Source organism: Leuresthes tenuis, unplaced genomic scaffold (assembly GCF_036924035.1).
Source record: "Leuresthes tenuis unplaced genomic scaffold, fLeuTen1.0.hap1 SCAF_21, whole genome shotgun sequence".
Taxonomy (NCBI): domain Eukaryota; kingdom Metazoa; phylum Chordata; class Actinopteri; order Atheriniformes; family Atherinopsidae; genus Leuresthes; species Leuresthes tenuis.
The window spans coordinates 4,585,073-4,610,906 of NW_027325375.1; the positions used below are offsets into that span (position 1 = coordinate 4,585,073).

General features: G+C 39.4%; 2 long non-coding RNA genes across 2 annotated transcripts; both read right to left on the reverse strand.

The window, feature by feature from the left end:
- Nucleotides 1-475: 475 nt before the first annotated feature.
- LOC140280049 (uncharacterized) lies at nucleotides 476-25,493 on the reverse strand. The gene is made up of 3 exons (XR_011909384.1): nucleotides 25,422-25,493; nucleotides 24,869-25,183; nucleotides 476-556 (listed from the first exon to the last, which is right to left on the reverse strand). It is a non-coding gene; the product is annotated as an uncharacterized lncRNA (long non-coding RNA).
- LOC140280037 (uncharacterized) lies at nucleotides 22,139-22,720 on the reverse strand. Its single transcript, XR_011909383.1, has 2 exons — nucleotides 22,478-22,720; nucleotides 22,139-22,288 (listed from the first exon to the last, which is right to left on the reverse strand). It is a non-coding gene; the product is annotated as an uncharacterized lncRNA (long non-coding RNA).
- Nucleotides 25,494-25,834: the final 341 nt, after the last annotated feature.

Below are 25,834 nucleotides of genomic sequence, written 5' to 3' on the forward strand. Positions count from 1 at the left end.
TCTCTCACAGTTATGGGGTTTTTATTTTTGAAGTAAATGATTCCAAGGAACACAGCAAGAAGAAATAAAGCAACCACACCTGCTATCACAGCCACAGCTACAAGCCAGGTGGGAGAAGTGGCACCTAGGAAAATAAATGAGACATTGATGGAGGTGTTTTGTCATTTACAGTGTATGTTGAGAATTAAGTCAACATATGAAACAGAAAAATATACTCTGAAGCCACAGAATAAAAACAGATGATGTGAAACAACAAAATGTAGTTGATTAATATTCTGAAATGCACTACCTGCACAGCTCATCACCTGGATGACTGTCTGTTTTCTGCTGACGTTGTTTTGAACATTACACACCAGGATTCCTACCAGTTGACCATGTAAGTTGATGGTAACGTTATAATTGCTTTGACTTGGTGCACTCCCAGCTCTGATCTGTATCAGTGTGTTGCTGTCTAAAGACAAAATTAACTCCACTTCATCTCCCTCAGCTGAGCAGCTGACTGTCATCTGTTCTGCTGACAAACACATCTGGGACACATCTGGCTGTGACACTGGAGCTGCAAGACCAACACAAAGTCTCATGTTACATGTAGCACCAAATACAATATTCAGTTCCTTTGTTCATTCTGTTAATATATTAATATTAATATGTAAAAGCAATGTACATTTCTGAACTTCTGCATGTGTAAGAGCAGTGCTACTATTATCTATGTGAAAGTGAAGTAGATTCTTAATTATAACCTTGCTTGAAATCATACTGGCTTAAAAAAAGTAATTACCCAGTATTTCTAGGTGGATGTTGAATTTCTGTAACAATATACCATCAGATGAATATATTTCCAACAGATAATCTCCAGAGTCATTCTTTGTTGTCTTGTCAACCATAAACTTTGTTAGTGTATCATTGTAAAAAATGAAAAAATTCTGATTGTCCTTCAGCAGCTTTGTTTTTATAGATGTTTTCGTTGGCAGGTGAAAAATTAGTGGCTCTCCAAGTGCTCCAAAACACTGCTGGTTTTCAGTAGGTCGAGTTAAATTGCATTCCATTGTCCCTGAGAGAGGAGAATAACATTTTTTAATAAAATTGATGCAAAACAAAATACACTAAAATATTGATGTTTCCAGTAACTGCTATGTTAGTGTTATAAGCATGTTTTTAAAAAATAAATCCATGATCACTTTAAATATGAGGAAAATATTTCAACATATTAATTTAATTAAACCAGCAACTGTTCAATAACTGAAAATGTTGCATTTAGTTGAGGTTTCTTTTTCATTTGTGATGTTTCCATCTGGTATACGTGAGAATGATTGCATCAGTGGTTGCTGATTTAACAATTCCTCCATTTCAGGATCAATTAACTCATGCAAAGCTCATCTTGATCATTTCCAGTTTTGAATAAAATAATTATGATTGATGTCGATAATGACAAAGCCATCCTGCATTATATTGCATTAGATGATGAATGATAAGAAAATATGAAGCGTACCTTCTACCAGATCTGTTGTTCCCAGAACTGTGATGATGATGTAGATTAAAATCATTATCTGTAATGACAAAGTTAACAGTCAACAAAAAAGCAATTTGTAATGTACTAGTAAGATTCTTTTTTTTTTTTTACCCAAGACACTTTTGACCTACAAATGGTATTGTGTGGAGTATGTTTAGGATTAATTTCTATCATTCAAGATTTGTGATTTTAGAAATCGTGCAATACCATTTAAATACCACATGGTTTGGAATTTTCAAATAAACTGAACATGTGTACCCATGTATATAAATTATTTGGTGTTTATGAACTTCCCACTAACTTCTGGGTGGTTATTACTTGTCTTTTTGTCTGGTGAGAATTAAGAGTAAATTATGTACATTCAGCTAAGTACTGACAAGATTACAGTACAAAGTACAATGTGGAATTTCAACCTGAAACTGTTGAACAGTGTATATTCCTTACTATGAGTGTACATTATTTAAAAATATTATACGAGGATCTGTCAAGTACAGTCTATGTAAGCCACATAGTCTTCTTGATATAGAGGCAAAGACCTTACTAAGATTTACCTTTATTTAATTTCTTTCTTTCTAGGGCAGTGGTTTACAACACTTTTTTTTCCTGGATGGATTCCCCTAGACCTCTGAAGCTGCGGTATAGTATCTTTAACCATCTTTAACCATTTTTTTTACAATGCAGACGGGCAGATTTGCAGTCCCCCAAAATTGAAAAATGCAAAGGCTCTAGCACTGACACTATGCATTGATTGTATACTGATTGGCTGAAAGGCAAGAGTTAGGAGGGGAAAGACAACAGATTTCACAACAAGAGGACAAGTGCCAAAAACCATACATACATATAAAGAATCACCGGTGAATAGCTCAGACAACTGCTGCACTGGAAAATCTTCATTATCCTAACACTTTGTTTCACTACATCAAAAAGAAGATCCATCCATCATCTGCCACTTCTCCGGGGATCGGGTCGTGGGGGCAGTAGCTTGAGCAGAGAAACCCAGACGTCCCTGTCGGGGACATCCACTTCCTCCAGCTCTTCCGGGGGGACCCTGAGGCATTCCCAGGCCAGACAAGAGACATAGTCTCTCCAACGTGTCCTGGGTCTTCCCCGGGCTCTCCTCCCAGTGGGACATGCTCAGAACACCTCACCAGGGAGGCGTCCAGGAGGCATCCTAACCAGATGCTCGAGCCACCTCATCGATGCGGAGGAGCAGCGTCGCTACTCCGAGCCCCTCCTGATGACAGAGCTTTTCACCCTATCTCTAAGGGAGAGCCCTGACACCCTTCGGAAGAAGCCCATTTCGGCCGTTTGTATCCGCAATCTCGTTCTTTCGGTCACTACCCACAGCTCGTGACCATAGGTGAGAGTAGGAACGTAGATTGACCGGTAAAACGAGAGCCTCGCCTTCTGGCTCAGCTCCTTCTTCACAACAACAGGCCGGTGCAGAGCCTGCATAACTGCGGACACTACACCGATCCGCCTGTCAACCTCCTGCTCCATTCATCCCTCACTCGTGAACAAGACCCTGAGATACTTGAACTCCTCCACTTGGGGAAGGATCTCATTCCCAACATGGACAGGTCATTGGTCTCGGATTTAGAGGTGCTGATTCTCATCCCAGCCGCTCCACAATCGGCTGCGAACCGCTCCAGTAAGACCTGAAGGTCATGGCCCGACGATGCTAACAGAACCACACCATCCGCAAAAAGCAGATACCCGAGTCTGAGGTCCCCAAATCGGACCCCCTCAGTGCCCTGGCCGTGCCTAGAAATACTGTCCATAAAAATTATGAACAGAATCGGTGACAAAGGGCAGCCCTGACGGTGTCCAACCCTCAACGGAAACATGTCCGACTAACTGCTGGCAATGCGGACCAAACTCTAACACTGGTAATACAGAGACCGAACAACCCAGGGGACCACCACCCCGATCTGCCAGTCCAGAGGCACTGTCCCCCGATGTCCAAGCGATGTTGCAGAGGCATGTGAAGCAAGACAGCCCTACAACAGCCAGAGCCTCTGGACGGACCTCATCCACCCCTGGGGCCTTGCCACCGAGGCAACCTCAGCCCCAGAAATGAGAGGTCCCATCTCCGGATGCAGGATGTAGTCTTGATAATTAAGAGTTATTATCTTGTCTGGGTTTTAATTAAGAGACAAATAGTTTAAAACAATCAGTGTGAGACAAAGGGTTAATGCAGATTGGAAGCAGTCCTAAGAGACATAACATTTACCATCACAGTGTCCACTAGCGGGTTCTGGGGTTGCCGCCACGACAGGCACCGACCACCTTACAGCTCCGGTCAGCCGCCTCAACAATGGAGGCATGGAACATGGCCCATTCGCACTCAATGTCCCCCACCTATCCCGGAACATGCTTGAAGCTCTCCTCCTGACAGGGGATTCCACCAGATGTTCCCAGCAGACCCTGACAGACCCTTTGGGCCTGCCAGGTCTGATCGGCATCCTCCCTCACCAGCAGAGCCAACTCACCACCAGGTGGTGATCAGTTGACAGCTCCACCCCTATTTTCACCCAACGATACAACTACAAAGTCAATCATCGAACTGCGGCCTAAGGTGTCCTGGTGCCAAGTGCACATATGTACAACCCTTGTGCCTGAACATGGTGTTCGTTATGGACAGTCCATGACGAGCACAGAAGTCCAACAACAGAACACCACTCTGATTCATATCGGAGGGGCTGTTCCTCCCAATCACACCCTTCCAGGTCTTATTGTCATTGCCCACGTGAGTATTGAAGTCCCCCAGCAGGATGAGGGAAAAAGAGTGGGTACTCTGAACTACTGTCTGGTGCGTAAGCACAAACAACAGTCAGGACTCGTCCCCCCACCTGAAGGCGGAGGGAGGCTACCCTCCCGTCCACCAGGGTAAACCCCAATGTACAGGCACACAGCTGGAAAAGAAGATCTTTGTCCACTTTTACTTTAGTCTTTTTTTCCACAGTTGAGCAAAGCTAAAGAAACAACAACAGTGCTAACACAACCTTTGCTCTTCAAACACCCACCATCTCCACCCCCCAGACAGTGCTCGAAGTGATCAGCAGTAGAGATTTTGAACTGGGTCAGTGCTGATTGAGAGATAGGCACACATACTCTGCAAATACCTTGTTATGTATACTGGAAATCCATATAGACAACGGTAACCAGCTTTTGTTGATAATGGTAATTGAGACAGATGCTATTTTGTCTTGGAACATACTGATTGGACTTCAAAGAACCATTATCAGTTGACACATTTTTGTTGACTTTACAGCTGTACAAGTGACATTTCCTGTCATTTGACTACATAAGCTTAGACACTCATGTTTGGTCCCACCAGGAAATGCTAAACCTTATAACAACAATAACATATCATTAAAGCCAATGTGATTATATGGAATAACAATGTGAAAGAAATATTCCAACTTCAAATGTGATTAGTGACATTACAATTGTAAATACATTAACAGATGTAATATGGCAAAGTTTTTGTTCTTTAGCCTACATTTTTGGTGAATAAAGTATTTTATATGATTTATGGTCGACAAAATATCAGTCACTTTTTACTGAAGTGTATGACATTCATCAGCTCTACAGACCACTGTTTAGGTTATGAAAAAGACTCATAACTCATGTTATTTTGTCAAATATGTTACCAACAAGTTAATTATGAAAACTAAGAAATATGACAGAATGACTACTTTTCTTAATAAATTAATTGTTAAAATCAATTTTTGTCACAAAAGTATATTTATATAAAAAAGAATGAAATCATTTTTTCTTGCGTCAGTTTCTCCTGTAGGTGAAGTTCCAAAGCTGAATGTTCTGCTTTACTCTTAAGTCATGAAGTGAGTTTTACATCATATTTTAACAAAATGTTTTGACTACAGATATAAAGACGGGGTTGTCTGCATATTTCTAATCCAGCTAAATAAGTAATTAATGTTGAAATAATGTTGGTGTCACTCACCTGCAACTGGAAATCTTCTGTGAGTCTAACTGACAGGGGGGCAAATTTTCAACTGAAAATAGGTTGGTGTTTGTTGGTGCCTTTTTGTCTGTGATGTGAACAGAAATGAGGAAGCGATTCACTGCAAAACCAAGTCACATTGCTGTTTATCTTTTATATATTTACTCATATTAATTTCTGTGACTATGACATACCTAGCTTAATTATTTGTTGACGAAAAATTAAGAAAAAGTAAGAATGGTTTCAAGCAACTGAATAGTTGCCAGTTATTTGCGCTGTATTTAAATTTAGAAAATGTCTTGGCATGTAATCATAAAATATCAAGTTTGTTCTTCATTAAACACAAAGCACACAAATATAAAAAGATAAGAAACATGCTGGCTATGATCACTTGTTTAATATTTGATGGACTGGGGTGATAGAACATTAGAGGAAGATGAAAATATTTTCAAATATGCAGTGTGACGAGAACCTGATTTATTGTTTACTTTATTTGTTATTTGCTGTTTATTTTGCAAAAGAGCTTGTTGAGTACTTTTAAGTATATGGTGTTGATCTAACAAAGAGGGGAATCATAAAATCTATTTGAATGTTGGTATCATAACAAATTCCTAAAACATTTTGATGTTAATATCTTATCACTTTCAATCTAAATTTGACGTTTTAGTTGCAGCTAAAGCTTTTGTCCTGCACTACACTCAGTGTATGTGTGTTGACTTAAAGGAAATGTCACCCTAAACCATTCAGACCAAAATAACGTCTGATAGATCTTGTACAAACCAGTTTCTTTCCACTTGTGGTTTATGTGTATCAGCTACAGCAACACCCTGTATGTGTATATTTAGCTGCAAAAATAGAAAAAAACGTGAGAGATACAGCAGATAGAATGAAAGCACAAAAGTTATACATGCAGGAAGAATGATCATGTGGGAAACTCAAAATACAAATCATTATCTAATGATGCTTAAATAGTAGGCTGAGAAAGATGCTAAGAGGGAAGACTACAAATATTCACCCATCCATTATCAACCTTTTATCAAGAAAATACAACCTACAGCAACAACATTAAAATAGTTAATCGGGTCATACATTTAAGGATACATATTATGCCCTTCATTTTATCAAGTTGGCACAATTTCTTGAGGTGTTACTGAAGTGGAACTGGCTTTGCTCAAAATATCTTTTAGTTTATGTACATTGGCCCTCCTGAGACTAGGCGGGTCTGAGGGACAGAGGCCAAGAGGTGTGGTTTGGGCAAGTGAACAACATCTGTAAATGGTAAGTTACTTAAGGAGTGGCTGAATCACAGACCCTCCGATTGACAGGTGGATGGTTGGCTTCCCCCGCCCACATGTTGAAGCGTCCTTGGGCAAAACCACATTTTGCCTATGGAAGCATTCATCAGTGTATGAAAGTGTGTGAATATCTATAAGAAAGCATTGTGTAGCATATACAACTATAAAGACTAAGATGTACTGTGTGAGTGGGTGAATGTACCATGTTGTGTGAAAGCGCTTTGAGTGGTAAGCTAGACTTGAAAAAGCGTGATACAAGTGCACAGTAAGGACACAGCCATGCTGGATATCACTGATAAAATTAAATAAGAAATAAAAGTAAAAATTAATACCCCTTGCCCACAATCTGATAACTAATAATTATCACTTTTACTTCCTGTTTATATTCTGTTTTATTTAAGATATGTCGATAATATTAAGAAGGTTAGGAGGAAATGCAAGCGATAGGCCAGAGAAGATGGGAGATATAATCTACTCCTATGGTGTAGAAAGATTTGGGGTGCAAGATAGAAAGAGGGTAGAAAAAGTACATTTAGTTAAGTCTAGATGGCAAAGAGCTACAGAAGAAGAGAGGGAGGTAATTAATATTTTGCAGGAAGAATTGAGAAGCAGGCTAGCACTACTCAGAAGGGCTGAATATCTTAGGAAAAAAAGAAAGAAGAAAGAATATGCGTTTTACAGGGACCCATTCAAATTTGTTAAAGGGTTGTTTTACCAGGAAAAGGGAGGGCAGCTTGAAGCAACAAAGTCAGAGGTGAAAGAGTATCTAAGAAATAAATATTCAGATCTTGAGCAATGTAAGGTAGTAGGCCTTCCACCTGACATGCCACCTTTAGGAGATGGATGTGAGACCACTTATGTGGAAAGAGGTTGAGGAGGTAGTCAGGCGTGCAAAGGCTTCGTCGGCCCCAGGGCCAAATGGAGTCCCTTTCCCTTACCGGGTTTATAAAAGTGCAGCTGATATCCTTTTGTGGAGGCAATTAAGAATAGTTTGGGAGAAACAGATTATTCCTAGAGCATGGTGTAAGGCAGGAGGCATACTTATTCCAAAGGAGAAAGAATCCTTAGACCTGAGTCAGTTCCGGATGATCTCTCCTAAATGGAGAGTGGAAGATTTTCTTTAGTGTAGTTGTACAGAGATTAGCTAGTTATTTAGAAAATAATAGTTTAATAGATGCAGAAGGCAGGAATACCAGGTTTCACGGGTTGTTTAGAGCACACTACCATGATTTGGCATCAGATTCAGACAGCCAAGATTGAGAAAAAAGACTTGCTTGTCATATTTCTGCATCTAGAAAATGCATTTGGTTCAGTGCCACATCGCCTTATTTGATTTGATTATTTTGGAGTGCCTGTAGTAGTTGTTAACTTAGTAAGAGCATATTTTCAGGATATTAGACTGTGCCTAAGTACAGCAGGTTTCACAGCAGGTTGGCAGAAGCTAGAAATAGGCATTATGGCAGGGTGTACCATTTCTCCATTAGTATTTACAATGGCGACGGAGATAATTATTAGGGCTTCCAAGTGGATTGTAGGTGGAGAGAGACGTCAGGGTGGCATGTGCCTCACACCAATTAGGGCCTACATGGATGATATGACATCGGTGACTACAACAGTGCCATGTATGAGGAGAATACTTGAGAGACTTAACAAAAATCTAAAGTGGGCTGGTATGAAAATCAAACCTACTAAGCCTAGAAGTATCTCAATAAGAGAAATCAAGTGATAGAAAGTTTGAAAAAGATATAGAAAAATTCCAATAATCAGGGAAAAGGCAGTAAAGAGTTTAGGCAGGTGCTACCAGGCAGACTTGAATGATGGAGAGCAGGTAGTGCAATTTCGGAAAGATGTTGTTGAGGGACTGGATAGAGTAGGGCTTCCAGGAAAGTTGAAGCTGTGGTGTCTGCAGTTTGGATTGTTTCCTTGGTTGATGTGGCCACTGTCTGTGTATGAGATTCCATTATCTGTTCCAGAAAAAAAATCGAAAGATTAGTTAGCTTTTACATTAGGAAGTGGCTATGTGTTCCTAGATGCTTAAGTACTGTGGCACTGTATGGGAAAGGCATAGACCAGTTCCCAGTATCTAGTCTAGTAGAGGAGTTTAAATGTACTAAAGTTAGGACAGAGCTCCTGTTAGCTGGGAGTAAATATGTGGCAGTTAGTAAGGTGGTTCCAAACCCAACCAAGGGGAGGAAATGAAATCCAAGAATGACTGCTCAGGAGGCAGAAGCAACTCTTAGACATACAGAGATTGTGGGTAATGTTCAAATAGGCTGAGGAGGTTTGGGGCTTGGTCCAGGCAAACTGGTGTGGAGTAGAGTAGGTTCCAAGGAAAGAAGAAAGCTATTTGTTGAGCAGGTTCATAGACAGGAGGAAATATTAAGGGGTACAAAGACAGTGGCTCAGGCTAAGCAGGGACAGTGGTTGAATTAGGAAGGTGTAGAGAAGTGTAGTGAACTCAAGTGTCGAATTTAATACAAACTTAAGATTTTAAATGACTGCAACATTCTTTTGTGGGGATGGTCAGTGTGGAAATACCAGATGGGGGATCTCTACATCAAAGAAGAGAAATTTACAACCACCTTTGCCCAGGAAAGCATTTTGGGGGAGTTTTCTCAGCCCCTCTTTCCACAGACCTGTGCCATAAATTTAGGTAGATGCATTAACAGCTTAGTGCTAACGAAGCTGAACAAACAACGGACCCTTTCGGGAGAGTATTGGGGAAAACCAGAACAGGACCCTTACGACCCTATATGGTTCAAAGTAAACAATGGTGACAGTTTGCCCTGACTCTGACTCAAAACAGAGACAGTCGCAGCATGGACCTCTCAAAAGGATCTCACCCAGAATCACTTTTTATCTAAATCTTGAAACTGTATTAAATGTGCTTTGTATCTTTGTACAAGTTCTTTCATGTTCTCAGTGATATCACAAGCTGCATTTTAATATCTTTTTCATGATCGTACGTGGAACGATACGGAAGATATTATTTTGGAAAATGACTAATCAGCTTATGGAGCCACATTGCCCCCGAGTGGTTCGTAGTACTGAATAGTTAAACCCAAAAGTAAGTCAACAATTTGCATATGACATGTGACATTTATATGAAATAATGCAACTGTTAACCAATGTTTTTTTATTGTATTCTGTGTTTAACACAGGAAAATAACATTGGTTGGTTTGTTATTCATACGTCATAACTTTACAGATATCCATCTGAATTTTGAGACTCATAACCATCATGTTATGTTATGTTATGTTGTTTTTATGTCTTTATATCCTAAGTTTATGCTATATCTTTCACTTTATATCTTAACAAGTTATGGTGTTTTAGAATCCTCTGAACAAATGTTTATGAGACGGAGGAATGCAGGAGTCGAATTGCTTTGAGGCAAACCTCTTTGCAGGTCGCCTTACAAAATACGCCCAGGCAGACGTCACAACAGTTTCAGGCATACCATGGGCTGAAAGTGTAGCGTAGGTCTACGTCATGCCCCGCCTCCGCAAATCAAACTCCGGTTTTGAATTACTCTAATTGATGGAATGAGAGTCTGGCGGAGAGTCTTTGAAAATGGCAGGAGAGGAAGATGAGATGGAAGAAGAAGGTCCGAACAAAGACAGAAAGGGAAGAATGTAGTAGAAAGATACATTTTGCGTTTTTGTTTGTCCGTCATCCTGTCTCCTCTCTATAGCACGTTTTAAACTCTGCTGCTGCAGCCTCCTCACCTATTTTTGATCACCAAAAGGAGCCAGCATTCAGCTTGTCAACCTTTTTGTCAATCTTTGGTGAATTTAAGTTCATCTCATCAGAGTTGGTCAGCAACCAAAACCAACTCGACCCTTGGACAGTTTTATCATTATTTGAGGTGAATTCCGACAGACCACCCCGTTCGTCTTCCGAGCTACCAGAAGGAAGCCATCTTCCGGCGCAGGAAAGTGACCGGTCCAGTCCCTGAAAGTCAACCACAACAAAGGCCGCGAGACTCGGAACCGAGAGAGACCCAGTGGGACCCGCTGGTGATTACCTGTGGTTCGGAGCTGACCTAACCGTAAGATCTGCCCTGTTCTTACATATCAGACGGTGTGCGGTGGGTGTCGAGAGAATTTGCTGTTAAAATGATAAACTAACCCAAGTTGATAGCCTTTAAATTCAAATAGTAACAAACCTAGACTATTTGAATGATTCCGGTATCCATCCATCCCCTCCCCTTAGTTCTTTTCAATTCACTAAGTGTTTCTTATATAATCATCCATATTCAAAGCATTTCTCCTGTTGTCTTAAGGTTCATGTCTTTGGTCATGTCATTTTAATAAATGGTTCATTTATACATATATAAAATCAACCATTTTAGTGTATGTGTTCTTTACGTATGTGTGAGTAGCGACTATATGGGACTGTAATTTATTAATTATTAATTGATTATTGATTTAACATACCAGAATCGTAAGATTCTGTCTTTTTCTTCGATTGAAGGTGGTACCCTAAAACGAGGTAATTAAGGCTTATTCAGATAGTGAGAACTTTCAGATAAATCGTGTGTCTGCTATAAATATATATTGTTGGTGCCTCGTGTGCCGGCTATATATAATTTTGCTACAGAAGAAAAAGCTTATTTGGAAACAGGTGTGGAGTATCGAGGAAAGGAGTATTAGATTTTTGATAGAGGCAACATATGATGTATTGCCTCTATCTTGCCCCCAGAACCTAAAACTCTGGGTAAATGGAGATGTTTTGTTATGTTCAGGTACTGCACCTCCGAGGCATATTTTGTCAGGTTGTAAGGTTAGTCTGTCACAAGTCTGGTATACGTGGCAACATAACCAAGTATTAAGAAGCTAAGCTGCAGGTATAAATTTAGGAGAGTCAAAGGTGAAGAGAGTGGCAATTCACAGAGCAACGAGGATGGAAAGTTAGGATATGTTCAGTGGAAGTAGGATGTAGAGAATTTGTCACAAAGACTGTTATCTCATTGTTGAGGGAGTTGGGTGTAAGTGGACAGAGTGTGAGGAAAATAGTGAAGGAAGTGTCAGATGAGGCGGAAAAGTCGAGTCAGTGGATTTGGATTAGAAGAAGCAATAGTAGCTGGGGGCCCAGCAGGGGGAGCACTTATCTAAGGTAAACAGACTCTTGGAAGAACCAAGTAAGAATTCCAGACTGTATTTAAGTGGAGAGTGTGGCTTATATGAGCCTTTTGAAACCAGGTGGCCATTTTAGGTGAGTCCTTGTTTTTGCTGGCATTTTTAGTAATTTGTAGGACTGTTTAGGAGTTTGTCTGCTGAATATGCTAGTGTGTATTGTACTGCCTCCACCTCTGGCACCCTCTTTACTTTCATTACCCCCTACCCGAACCAGGTTTTGTATCCCCACTCTGCTATGACTGGTGTGCAGTTGGTGAGAGGCTGGGGTAGCTTGTGGTTGTGGAAAAATATGGTTGTTGTTGTGTGAGGAGCAGTGATGGCTGGCATTAGGGGAGTAACTGTGGGACGCCAGTGATCACTGTCTAGCCTCCTGGGGGTGTCGTGGGCCCAACTAGATGAAACACCGATGAAAGGAGGTTCCCCAGCTGACGACCCCAATGACATGTTGGCCAGCACTGCTCACTGGTCTATATAGGGATTATAGGGAATGATTCACTGAATCTGGTCCATTTCTTCTTCAGCACAAGTTTCTTGTGTTTACCTTGAATATCATCAATCCTTCTTTACAATTTCCTACATATACTTGGTTTAGTAACTTCAGTAAAAAGTTTCTGGTTTGAATCCTGGCCTGGGACCTTTCTGTGGGGTGTAGGTGTGTGTTCTCTCAGAATAATCTGGCTTTCTCCCACCATCCAAAAACATGCATGTTAGGTTAATTGGTGTCACTAAATTTACCCTATTAATGAGTGTAAACGTATATGGTTGTTTGTCTCGTTTTTCTCTTTGTGGCCCTGTGACGAACTGGTGACCTGTCAAGGGTATACCCCGCCTCTTGCCCAATGACAGCTGGGACAGGTTCCAGCCCCCTCGTGACCCTGAGTGGTATTTAGCGGGATTTATAAAATGGATGGATGGATTAATCTAAATTTTAGAGTATGCCTTTATTGGGATTAATGCATTAATAATAACCAAATCAAGTTATGTAGAGTAGTCTGATCTTAAGGTATACATCATTAGACTATTGTTTCCTGTTTTGCTGAATTTGTCAATGGCAGATACCATGGATTCCAATACCAGATACAATAAATGGAGAAAAGAAGACGTACTTTTTCAGGTAAGGGAGAAATCAGTCAGTACCTCTTGTTTTGAGGGATATATATGTATGATGAAGGCTTTAGAGTTGGGTCTGAAAAATTATGTTTAGCATATGGGATGTAATGTGAGCTATCATCAGATTTTAATCTGTTTTATGTAAATGCAAATTTTATTCTATTTGGAATATTCTTTAAGCAATTTAAGTAAATGCCTTAATATAATTTTTATTTGTTTTTAATAGTCAGTATATTGTTGTTCTTTTAAGTGACTGTTTTTGTTAATGTTCCATTGTTACCGTTTAAGCTAATAATACTTTAATGATGCATGTACACTTTATAAAGAAGTGCGTGGCCTGTTGCATCTACATGGTTTATGAGATTGGTGCTAGTGGTGTTTAGCTTTGTAATTAAATCTGGAAAACTCATGTCAATAGAAGTCATGTAAATAGAGTTCCTTGACTGTCAAAGTGGACATGGCATGATCATTTCCAGTCTTTTAATCCTTAATCTTGGTTACCTCAATATTAGCTTTTCACACTTCATAACTATAGTGTGTAATTAGTTTCATATGATAGAGAGATTTGAGAACAAGAGGATCTGTGACTTCAGCCCGAATTACTGTTGACTTGCAACAAATGCAACAGTGTCTGCAAATGTATTTTTAAATAGTACTTTAAATTGAACACAGTTTAAGTTGACAAGTGACCGAATTTTGAGATAAAAATCAGAATGGCACAGCTTTGCAGAAGTCATGCACAATAGCGCAAACGGAGGACTTTGCGATGCCAAACAGGTTGGCCAAGGTGCGGCAAGAAATCCTGCTCTGTGTAATCAGCCACATCCTAATCCCACCGCTCCTGGCTCCGACGCCGCATTCAAATACTTCTCTGTGCGGATGTTGCGGTTATTGCTCCACATAGAGCCATCATTAACATCTGAATTGTCTTCCTCTTCTTCCTCCTTCGTGATCTCACAGATTTCCCAGCTGCCGCCTCACACTATTTTTAGCAGGGCTCTTAAGTTTTGAATGAAGGCAAGAGTGAGAAGCCCACCACGATAACGGCGCACCAGAGAAATTTAGATTGTACTCTTTTTTTCAGTGTGAGAAATACCGTGTGTGGCGTGTGAGTGTGCAAACTTGTTGAAGTGCGTGTGTCTCGTGAGACTTGAGAGCCCTGATTTTTAGCATATTTAAGCCATACAGTCCTGCAGTACCGGTTGCCGTTGCCATGGTCGCTTCAGTAAACATCATTATGGCGTGGTCTATGGCCGTGATGTCATCAATGATCAACTGCGCATGCGGGTCACTTCAGGAACGTGAGCTGTTCACACAGCAATCCGTAGACAGGCCACATTTAAAGAGGTAATGTGAACAGCCAAACAAAAATCGGATTTGAGCAGTAAATCGGAATTGTGCATTAAGACCTGCAGTGTGAACGTAGCCTTTGACCTCCATCCGTTTGCTGCAAAACTGACTAAATGCATCGTCAAGTTAATATGGGGCTTGCCAATGTTGTTTCGCTAAACACACACATTAGCTTTGTAATTAAATCTGTAACACTCATGTCAATAGAAGGTCATAGAAGTAAAGTTTGTTGAAAGCTAAAAGTTTAACACCATTAGATAATTAGTAGGTCTTGTCACTAACCCAATGCATAGGAAGAGTACAGCAAGATGAAAACATTGAGTATGAGTAAAACCTCATTTGATTGCAACTAATGTGGAACATGACATACTTATGGCATTTCTAGTTAGTCATCCATCTGGTTATTTAAGGTAACAGATAAGATGATAGAAAATGGTTATGCTTCAAATTATTATTTATCTTAAATAATTGTGATTAAGCTTTGATATAGTAATTGTGACTAGTGCCATGTTATTTAAAAACAAAAATTAAAGTGTTAATACTGAAGCTACAAATTCTCTTCATTTGCTGGACAGTTTTTATACGAGGTCCATGTAGGTTCTAAAGGTTCCACTGGACTTATTGTTGGTTTGGAAACATGAATACAAAGCAATCAATTTGAAAATGGATAGTGATACAATTTCAAAGGGTCTAACCTCATCTAGTCACAAGAAAGAGCTTTTGGACCCATTATGTGGTCAGAGAGGATCTCTGCATGGCCCAGAGGTTGTGCTTGAGGCTTTATTATCCATCGATCCATTTTTTTAAATTTATTTTTTGGTATCCACTTAATCCAGTTTATGGTCGTTGGAGACTGGAGCTTATCCCAGCTGCCATTCGGCTAGAGGTGGGGTACACTCTGAACAGGTCACTAGTTGTCACAAGGAGACAAAAAAAACACGCACTCTCACACCAATGGTCAATTTAGAACCAATTTAGTGGGATGAGGCTTGAATACCTGGAGATAACCTATGCTTGCATGGGGAGAGCATACAAATTCCACTCAGAAATGCCTGAGACTGGATTCAAACCAAGAACCCTCTTACTGGGAGGCAACCATGCAAACCACCACACCACTGTGCGGCCCAGGCTTTATCATACTGCCTGGAAAAGCTTCAGTAAAAATGAACTCTTCTGAGATTCTGCAAAAAAGCTACATTTTTATCAATAAATCACTGGCTATTTACAAATGGAGGATTCTCTGTTTTGTTTACTTAGATGGATAAAACTTTAAAATATGGTAATCTTTTTGCCAGATAAATTATTTTCCAGCAGATCATTGCCTTCAGCTTTACCCTCACAGACTCCCCACTCTTCATAGTCCATCCTGATGATGGGTCTTCCTCAAGTTATATGCGCACATGAACCTGGCTGTCATCAGGGCCCAGGTCCCCTTTATCTTATCGGATGTTTATCCCCAGTCTGTGGCTTTGATATCCAACACATAGATATCCCTGATGCATTGTGTGTTATGAAACCTTTCTAACACAGCAACTATCATAGCACTCAGTAATTGTTGCTACAGTAGGTCTTCAGGAGTCTCATTAACTCATCAGTAAGTTTTGCAAGCCTATGAACTTGTGAGAAGTTTTTCCTTGTGTAACCTGATCGTGTGTCTTCTATCTCATAAAGAGATCTGTACTGACCCCAAAATAATATCTACAAAGGTGAGTCTTGTACCAAAAATCTTAGACTTACAATCTTCCAGTTCAGATTCTTCACAAGGTTACTCAGATTTACTTTCACTGATCTACTAGGTTGGGAAGGAGATTGGCAGTACCAATCCAATCCACACAACACACAGGACCACAGATTCATGAAACAGAAATTTAGCTTTATGTAAACATCTTGTTCAGTTCAGTAGGAATACCTTTAAAGCAAAATAGAGAACTCAAACATATCACAAAAATAATTTAAACAACCAAAATGGATGTAAAACAAACAATGAAATATTTCAATACCCCAAAAAGAAATTAAGAAAAGGAAAAGAAATTGTGGTACCACTTAACCATTTACTGGTTGACAACCTTCAGTTCCTTAACCCTCTGAGGTTTATAATCACGCCGGCGTGATCAGATCGCATGACGTCATTGTGGCGTCATAGAAAACAAACTAGGTCACATGGAGCGCTGCCATCAACTTTATTCAAAAGAGCGGATTTGAAACCATCTCCTAGTTTTTATTTGACTTTGATACACCACGTAAAACCGGAGATATGATAGTTTCAATTTGGTCATAAAAAAATATTTATCCGATCGTTAAAAATGGGCGGGATGGGAGGGGCAGGGATTGCATTTCTTTCCATATCTTCGTCATTTTTTGTGATTTTACAAAACGGGAAAAAGTGGTCGAATCTGTTAATACTACTCTATATAACCAATGTACCAAATACGTCTGACATCGATCACGGGATGCGGGGAGCGCCAAAAATCGCTGAACCGGAAGCCAACAGCGGGAGTTTTTGAGGAGAAGCCGAGTGTTTTTGTCAGAAGGAATAAGACAGAAGAACAAGATAAGATAAGAGTTTTTGAGAGAAATGAAGCGGTCATTAGATGTCAATCAAGCCCTTAGGCTGTTGTATGCCGAGTACGACAACGAAGACGATGTCATTTCTTTTTCATCGTCCGAGGAGGAGGAGAGCAGCGATGAGGTGACAGATCCGTCTTTTGTCAACATCGTCGGTGATGAGAGATAAGTCATACTAATCATGACTATTTGTAGCTTTTGTTTTGTTTACTGCTATATTGTAAACGTTATAAAACTGTCTGATATGTATGTAACGTTATATATTTATATAGGTTTATGTTTACAGAAGAGCAGGGCTGAAATGATAAATACAGAACTGGGTAAATGTTCGCCATTTTGTTGTCCTCTTTATCTGAACGCTCATACTTTTTTCAAGGAGATGAATATTCTGATTTTACTAGTGTGTATTTTGAGTTATATTTAATGTTATTTGTGTTTATTTTTAGTTGTATGTATTTATTTATTATTTGTAAGGTTTTTTTGTAAACTGAGTATTCACATTGTTGTAGGGAGCAATGAATTACGAATTTTAGTGCCCACATTTGTATTCACTATCCATCATGCACATATGAGCAATAACCTGAAAAATCTCTACTTTTGTATTTATTATTGTCATGTGTATAATACTGACAAGTGACTAACCCATAATTCACAGATATGAGGACAGACCCTCGACATGGAGGCCTATCCGGAGAGGGCGTGGTAGGAGAAGACAGGTGAGGTCCAGATCTCCACAGGCTCAGCCACTCCATCGCTTGGAGCCCTGGAGAACTGAAAGCGACCCTGACACTGCTAAATTAACCGCTTCGTGCCACGAAGAACACCAGGAGCCCAGGTGGACACACATGCAGCCTATTCACCTCTGGACCTGTTCCAGCTGTACTTTTCCCCAGCCAGTGTTAACACTCTGCACCAACACCAACAAGCGTGCAGCAAAGAGCAAAGAAATGGGAAAGAAGTACAAATGGACTTGTGTTGAAGAGCTCTACAAGTTCCTTGGGCTCCTTACATATACTTCTTTGGTGTCACTGCCAAGCATCGCAGATTACTGGAAACAGAACACCATTACATCTGTGCCATTTCCAGCTATAGTGATGGCGAGGGACCGTTTCAGGGTTCTGCTTTGGAACATCCACCCCAGTGACCCAGAGGAGGATAAGAAAAATGATGAGAAGAAGGGAACACCAGAACATGACAAACTGTTCAGGATCAAGCCGCTCATCGATGACATCCTCAGTGCCTGTCAGGCATATTATCACCCAAGAAGGGAATTGGCTGTGGATGAGAGAATGGTGGCCACAAAGGCTAAAACTGGCATGACCCAGTTCATGAAGGACAAACCAACCAGGTGGGGGATTAAATTATTTGTTTTGGCTGACTCAAGCAATGGCTACACAGTCAATTTCAACATTTACACAGGAAAAAAACACACACACACACACACACAGTTCGTGGGCTCTCATATGATGCAGTGATGCAATTGATCCAGCCATCAAATCTCGGGACCGGCTACCATGTTTACATGGACAATTTCTACACAAGCCCCCAGTTGTTCCGTGACTTGGCCAACTTGAAGTTTGGAGCCTGTGGAACGTACAGGGAGAATAGGAAAGGATGTCCAAAAGGGAGGGAAAATGCTCTGAACAGGAAATCAGAGAGGGGTGCGGTGAGATGGATCAGGGAGGGATCCTTGGTCTTTGTAAAATGGATGGACACACGGGAAGTGTCACTGTGCTCCACAATCCATCCAGCAGTTTCTGGAGAGGTGGTCAAGAGGAGGGTGAAGGAGAAAGATGGACGCTGGGCAGTGAACAACATCTCCTGCCCCACCCCAGTCATTGCCTACAACAGGAACATGGGTGGTGTTGACCTGTCCGACCAGCTGTTGCAGTACTACTCCACCCACTGCAGAACCGCGCGCTGGTACCACACCATGTTTTTGCACCTTGTGGACATTGCCACCACCAATGCCTACCTTCTATATTGTGACATTAGCACCTCAAATAAAGTGAGGCCCATGTCCCACAAGGACTTCCAAACACAACTGGTGTCCCAGCTGTGTGGGGTGAACGGGATGGGCGTGTCCACCAAGAGGAGGGCTGACCACATTCCTGTTCCCATTACCGTGGTAACAGATGCCAGCCTGAAAGCCACACAAGGCCGCAGGAGTTGCCTACACTGCCACCAGGTCGACAAAAAAAGAAATCTTACTCCCTGGAAGTGCCAGTTTTGTGATGTGGCGCTGTGTGTTGTTGTGGACAGAAACTGTTTTGCAGAGTGGCACAAATAAATTTTTTTTTAAAAAGTTTGTCCCATTGTTTGTATATTGTTTGAAATATTTGTATATAGTTTGATTACATCTAAATTTTCCCTCTAATATTACATTTTCACTATTTGGAACTCAGGGTAGCTACTCCCTGAGTTCCTTTGAGACTCCGCTGATACAAAGCACTGATGTAGCTCTCTGTATGATTTTGCACTTACTTTGTTTTGAAGACTTGAAGGTAAAAAACGCCTGGAATTATACATGCTTTTTATGGAAAATATTTGTATAATGTGTTACTTTATTTAAATTTTACATTTATTTGTTCATATTTGCAACCTATGTTACCCTTTTCAAGTTCCAAAACAGTTCATTGAGCATGTTTGTGTTTTTTATTGTAATAAATAGTATGTTTTTTTAATTTGGATTTGATCATTTCTGTGTATTTTTGGGCTCAATGTGTTAATAAAGTAAGTCAAAGTGAAAAGTGAAATAACTATTAGATCATATAGATGAAGTTGTGCTGAAAAAAACTATACCAAGCATGGGTATGGCAAACATTTTTTTTTTGTGGAATATAAAGGCAAAAGCAAAAGCATTCAAAAACAACCAAAATGGGCTCAGACCCCATGTATCTTGGGCCAAAGAACAAAAAACAACCCGAGTCTCAGGTGGAGAAAAGTAGCAAAATAGTTAAAAGGGTGGCTCTCAGGTGAACTTCCTTTCATTCTTTTTGTTCCTACCGCCCTCCTGGTCCGGCAAACATCCACAACAGCAATGGCGTCCTGGACCACGATGGGGCAGTTCCTCAACTGGCACAGACAGAATGCAGAACCATTAGACTTCCACACTTCTTAAATGTCTTTTCCTCTAATGTCCTTGTTTTAAAACAAATAAATAAAATAGCATTTTAACTAGTTAACCCATACATGAATTAAATAATTCCCCTTTTTCTTCACAGATGAAATGAAACATGTAATAAATTGAATTTTCATGTGCATATCTAGCTTTAAACATGAACTATAAGCTTCGACATGAAAAATACACAGCATTTTGTAACACTTTATACACTGAATGGCATTACTCTGCATCACTCGCAGTTGCAGTTACAGCAACTGTATATGCACTGTGCACAGCCACTTTGGCGGCCGCGGACTGAATTAACAGGCCGGAAAGGAAAAAAAAAGTGCTAAACATTCATCACATCATCACAATACTCAATACAAACATGTCTCAAGCATCATTGAACAACATTCATCTACTATTCTGACTGGTTATTTATTTTCCAACGCATTGAACCGCAACTATTATGCTAATTGAGCTAAGCTAACTCACCAGAATAGTTCGAAAAGTTTGAGGAAACACTCCGACGAAGGCTCTCTGACGGCCCACTCCAACTCCTTCGAGGTAGGTGCCGGGTTCTGGTTCACCATTAACAGCAGCTCTTCCCAAATGCCTACGGAAAACCATCTTTTCCTCTGCTAATTAGAAAGCAACGTGCTTCACGGCAGCATGGAGTTTCTCCTGCCTTCTCCTTTTCTCCCGGTCTTTCCTCTGTCCCACACCTTTGCTCTCACGAGAGCTGCAGGTGATATGTTCAGGACAAACCCGAAAATTAAATTATCAGATGATGCTACGATGCATTCAAGGAATCCGATATTTCTGAGTGCTATAAATATAATCAGGGTTACACTTGCTTGGACAACTTTTTGTGGGAACATTCAACAAGCCCTGTTGTCATAAATGCTCTGACCCAGTCGTCCAGCTATCACAGTATGACCTTGTCAAAGATAGTCAAATCCTGATTTATACCAATTGTCGCTACTTTCAATTGAGATAATTGGTGTTATTCATTTAATTTTTCAGTGTTTTTCATGTTGCAGCTAACCTGTATATTAGTAGAATTCTCTTTATTCAAGGTCTCATATTTGAGACCAACATAATTATTTTACAAAATAATTCCATGGTGCACTAAAATACATGTAATGGTGCTGTGACTAAAATATGAAGATTAATAAGTAATATTTTGTACTGGATCACATGTTCAGGATATATAGTGACTGGTCTGTGGAATACAACTAGTTAAATGATAAGACATATAAAAATACAAAAAACTCAGTTAAATAAAATCTCTAGTTATAGTGCATCATCATGTTTGTCAGATTAAAAAAAGTTTTCAAAACCTTGTGTAATAGAATCAGCTCTGTACATTCGCTGATCTACTGATACAATGCAAAATTCTCATTGAAATAAAGGAAGTGGAAATTACTTTTCGGATAACTTTTATGAGTTAGGATTCATCCAGCCACATTAAAATGAAAAAAAGAAAAAAAAACAGAACAGCTGTTAAATGGATTTTAGCTCCATCCTGTGGCCAAATATGGTTGCAAGGTTGAAGCTTCCTGTGATGACTGCAATAAAACTGCATCCTCCAGATGTCACTCACATGTCAACATTAACTGTTTTTTGTTTTTTGTTTTCGTGACAGAGAAACAATGGCGCACTTATCTTTTACTTCTGTTTGATCTTTATTTTTTTGCATTATGAAATCAAAGGAAAAAATGAATAAAAGGAAATATCTGCTGCTCAAAACATTTTTCACAATGCGTCATGTTCCAAGACAGCTAACATAAAGTAAATCCCATGAAAACAGACATTCAAGATTAAGATTATTGTCATGCATACAGTCAAGTCGCATCACAAAAACTCTAGGTATAGTATTCACAAGCAGTTAATATAATCACTGTAAAGTTAACATTAAGGATATCTGGGTTTAAAAGTTATCTTGTCTTGTCATATTTGTTTTGCTCAAGCCATGTCGGATCCAGTTTTTCTGGCATTTTTCAACACTTTAACGTCTGCGTAGACAATTTCAGCCTGAGAATTGCCTGGAAACAAACAGATGTTTAATTTCATTCAAAGTGATTCAAACTTTCTTTTTTAATTCAATTTATAGGAATTTTACTTGCCTCCAATTGTTGGTCTGGGTGTTGTTTTTTTACTAATTTTAATAACAAATCCTAAGACCACCAAAAGACCGAGAGTGGAGACACCAGCTATTAAAGCCACTGTAACAATATCACGACCTAGAGAATACAGATGTCTGAGTTGAATATGATGGCAATTTAAAGATATTTTAAAAAGCTTTCAATAGTATGAGAAAGTAAAAAAAAAAAATATGTACAAAGCTGAAGAGCTTTTAATAATTCATGAATGTGTTGAAATTTCAGGAATAAATATATATATGGAAAACACCATCCTTTTAAACACTGTACCTTTGCAGGGTGTCAGGTGTGTGACTGTCCGTTCTCTGCTGACATTGTTCCAAACTTGGCACATGATGCTTCCAGTCAGCTGTCCGTGTAAGTTGATGGAAATACTTGAGACACTACATTTTTCAGCTGAACAGCTGTTCAGGGACTGACCGTGTTCTCTGGTTTGTAAGAGTAATTGATCATCCAGTGTGAAAGTTAATTCTGCTCCATCTCCCTCAGAGGAGCAGGTTACTGTCATCGGTTCTGGTGAAAAACTCATCTGGGACACAGCTGGTTTAGCTGAAAGATAAACACAAAGTAATATATGAATAACACACAATAGACAAAAATAATTAGAATAAGTAAATTGTTTCAGGAGTATACTTTTACTTTCATCGCAAAAACAAGTTATTAGATGACAGTTTTTATTTGTGTGAACTTTACTTTATAGTATTCATACACAGCAAACCAACTTGCTGTTGTTGCATCCTTTTTTACCACATGTTTAGAGGACCAGGTTGACTATACCCTGAATTTTCAATATTGTTGTCGATTCCCAATAGGAAGGGGTCAGCATATTTTGATCTAACACATTTGTCTTTGTTGCCAAAGTCTTAAATGTCTGATTCTTCTGTGCCACAGACATGAGAAGTTGCATAAAATTTCACCAAATCCACTAAAGACATTGTAAACAATTTGTAACCTCAATTCCTGGGTGTGTGTAAGGGTAAATGGTAAATGGACGTTATATATACAGCCCTTTTCTATTCTACCTGACCTCTCAAAGTGCTTTTACATTTGAATCCACATTCAAATTCACACATACACACACACACCAATAGCATTTCTTTGTCTATAGTGCAACAGGATATACAGAACTTTTTTCTCTATCATACACACATTCACAACCCGGTGTGCCCATCAGAAGCAACGTGGGCTTCGGTTTCTTCCCGAAGGACATATGCTCCAGGGAAGCTGAGAATTGACCCACTGACCCTTCAATGGGTAGATGACTGCTTTTCCATCCTAATAAGTTTTTTAAACATATAGCTTGTTGAAGGAAATTCAAGGATAAAATTATTACCTATTATTTTTTAAAATTTTTTTTTTTACCTCTCCCTTTATCGGGGTCGCCACAGCGAGTGGCCCGTTGATCTCGCATCATTGATTTGGCATGTTTTACACTAGATGACCTTCCTGATGCAACCCTCACCATTTATCCGTGCTTGGGACCGGCACTAGAAATACACTGACTTGCGTTCCCCAGTGGCTGGGTGCTCACAATCACACCTAGGGGATAATTTAGGGTCACCATTTAACCTAACATGCATGTTTTTGGGGGTGTAAGGAAGCTGGAGTACCCAAAGAAAACCCATGCATACACGGGGAGAAAATACAAACTCTACAGAGAAAGGCCCCAACCGGGAATCTAACCTGGAACCATCTTGCTGTGAGGCAACAGTGCTAACCACCACACCAAAATGATTAGCTTTTTGAATATCGTATTCCCAAACATTCACAATATTTAGATCAATTTAACTTGAAACTATATGTAATAAATATAAATGTTATGACAAAAATCCTTAAATCAGATATGTGTACTTTAGAAGAACATTTTGGCTTTAGACATCAAAACAAAATAATATCTAACATTGTTTGTTTTTTAATTCTTTGATAATGATTGATAATTTTCTATTTTAAATCCATGTCAGGGTTTACTATTTATAATCCACTGTCAGAAAGTTTGAAATGTGCTTAACCCTAATGCTAAACATATTTACATTTCATTGGTCCCTTTTTGGGGTGCACAGTGTTGTGGTGGTCACCTCAAAGGGGCCTTTCTGTGTGGAGTTTGCTATCCCCATGTATCCGTGGGCACTCGCAGTCTTTCTCCCACCGTCCAAAAATATGCATGTTAGGTTAAATGGTGATTCTAAATCCTCCCTAGGAGCGAGTGTTAGCGTGTATGGTTGTGTGTGTCGTTTGTCTCCATGTGGCCCTGTGATGGACTGGCGACCTGTCCAGAGTGTACCCTGCCTCTCACCCAATGACAGCTAGGATAGGCTCCAACCAGCCCATGACCCTAAATTGGATTAAGCAGGTATAGAAATGGATGGATAGTTCCTCTTTGATTGATACAAAAATTTATTGAACCTTTAATTTTTTGTTTTCTTCTTGTTTTAACCTTCAATGGAAAAAAAATAATCAGAAACTGATGTTAATCTTTTTTAATAGCTATTTATAGGAATCTTTACATAGTGGCTACGGTTGTGTTAAAAGATAATTATTTAAGGAATTTATTAAACATTGAGTATTAACGTGTATAACATGTATAATCATTAAATAAAATAATTCCGCATCCAGATTCCATCAAACTGACCCGACCATTGTCTAAAAAACTAAGTTACCTACCGTGAATTTGCAGATGCACGTTGACTGTTTTCAGGTTTTTTCCATCAGGTCCAAATTCTTCCATTTTGTAATCTCCAGAGTGCTTCTTCATTGCGTTACCTAGATTAAGTGTTCCATTGTAGAATTTAAACTGACTTACATATTCCGGATTAACTGTCACATTTTTGTCTTTTTTGAAAATCTTGTGTTTGCCATCCTTCAGCAGCTTGATCTCCACATTTTGTTTATTTGACAGATGGAAAATCAGTGGTTGTCCCTCTGCTCCAAAACACTGTTGAGTTACAGCTGATTCAGAGAAACTGCATTCAATAGGACCTGAAAGAAAAAAGAAAAACTTTTTTCATGTAAAATGGGAATCAATGCTGAATATATAATTTCATTACTAGTTACTTTGGATCATTTCAGCGCAGTGGAACAAAATCATTAAGCATGTCCACATTTACTGTAAGTACTTTGTTATTTTACCTCTTGCTTTAAATGAAGATTAAATCAATTTTGACAAAATGTGCTTTCCGAAGCCTCAGATCACTATACTGTTCAAAAAAAAGTTTACCGTTTGCTAGAGCTGCTGCTGCCAGAGCTGCTGCTGCCAGAGCTGCGAAGATCATGTAGACAGAAGTCATTTCTGCAACATATACATATAAATAAATAAATAGTAAATGTGTCAGTATATTGATATTTCATGTGTATGTTGGTATAGTATCAAATTAAAAAGACGCCTTAAGATTAATATAGCTTGTTGAATTATAATAACTAACTTAGACAGGAGCTGTTGCATGTTAAGGATTTCTACTAAATAAGTTATGAAAAATGCTCTGAAGAATGGCAGTGATTCTGGTCCCTTCTATCAACATGTATACCTTTTTTAATTAAAAAAAATTTACCTCAGTCACAGTGGTTTGATGTTTCCCCAGCTCACAGAGATCTGTAAATGTTCTGCAAACAGGAGGCTGGTTTATGCTCTTC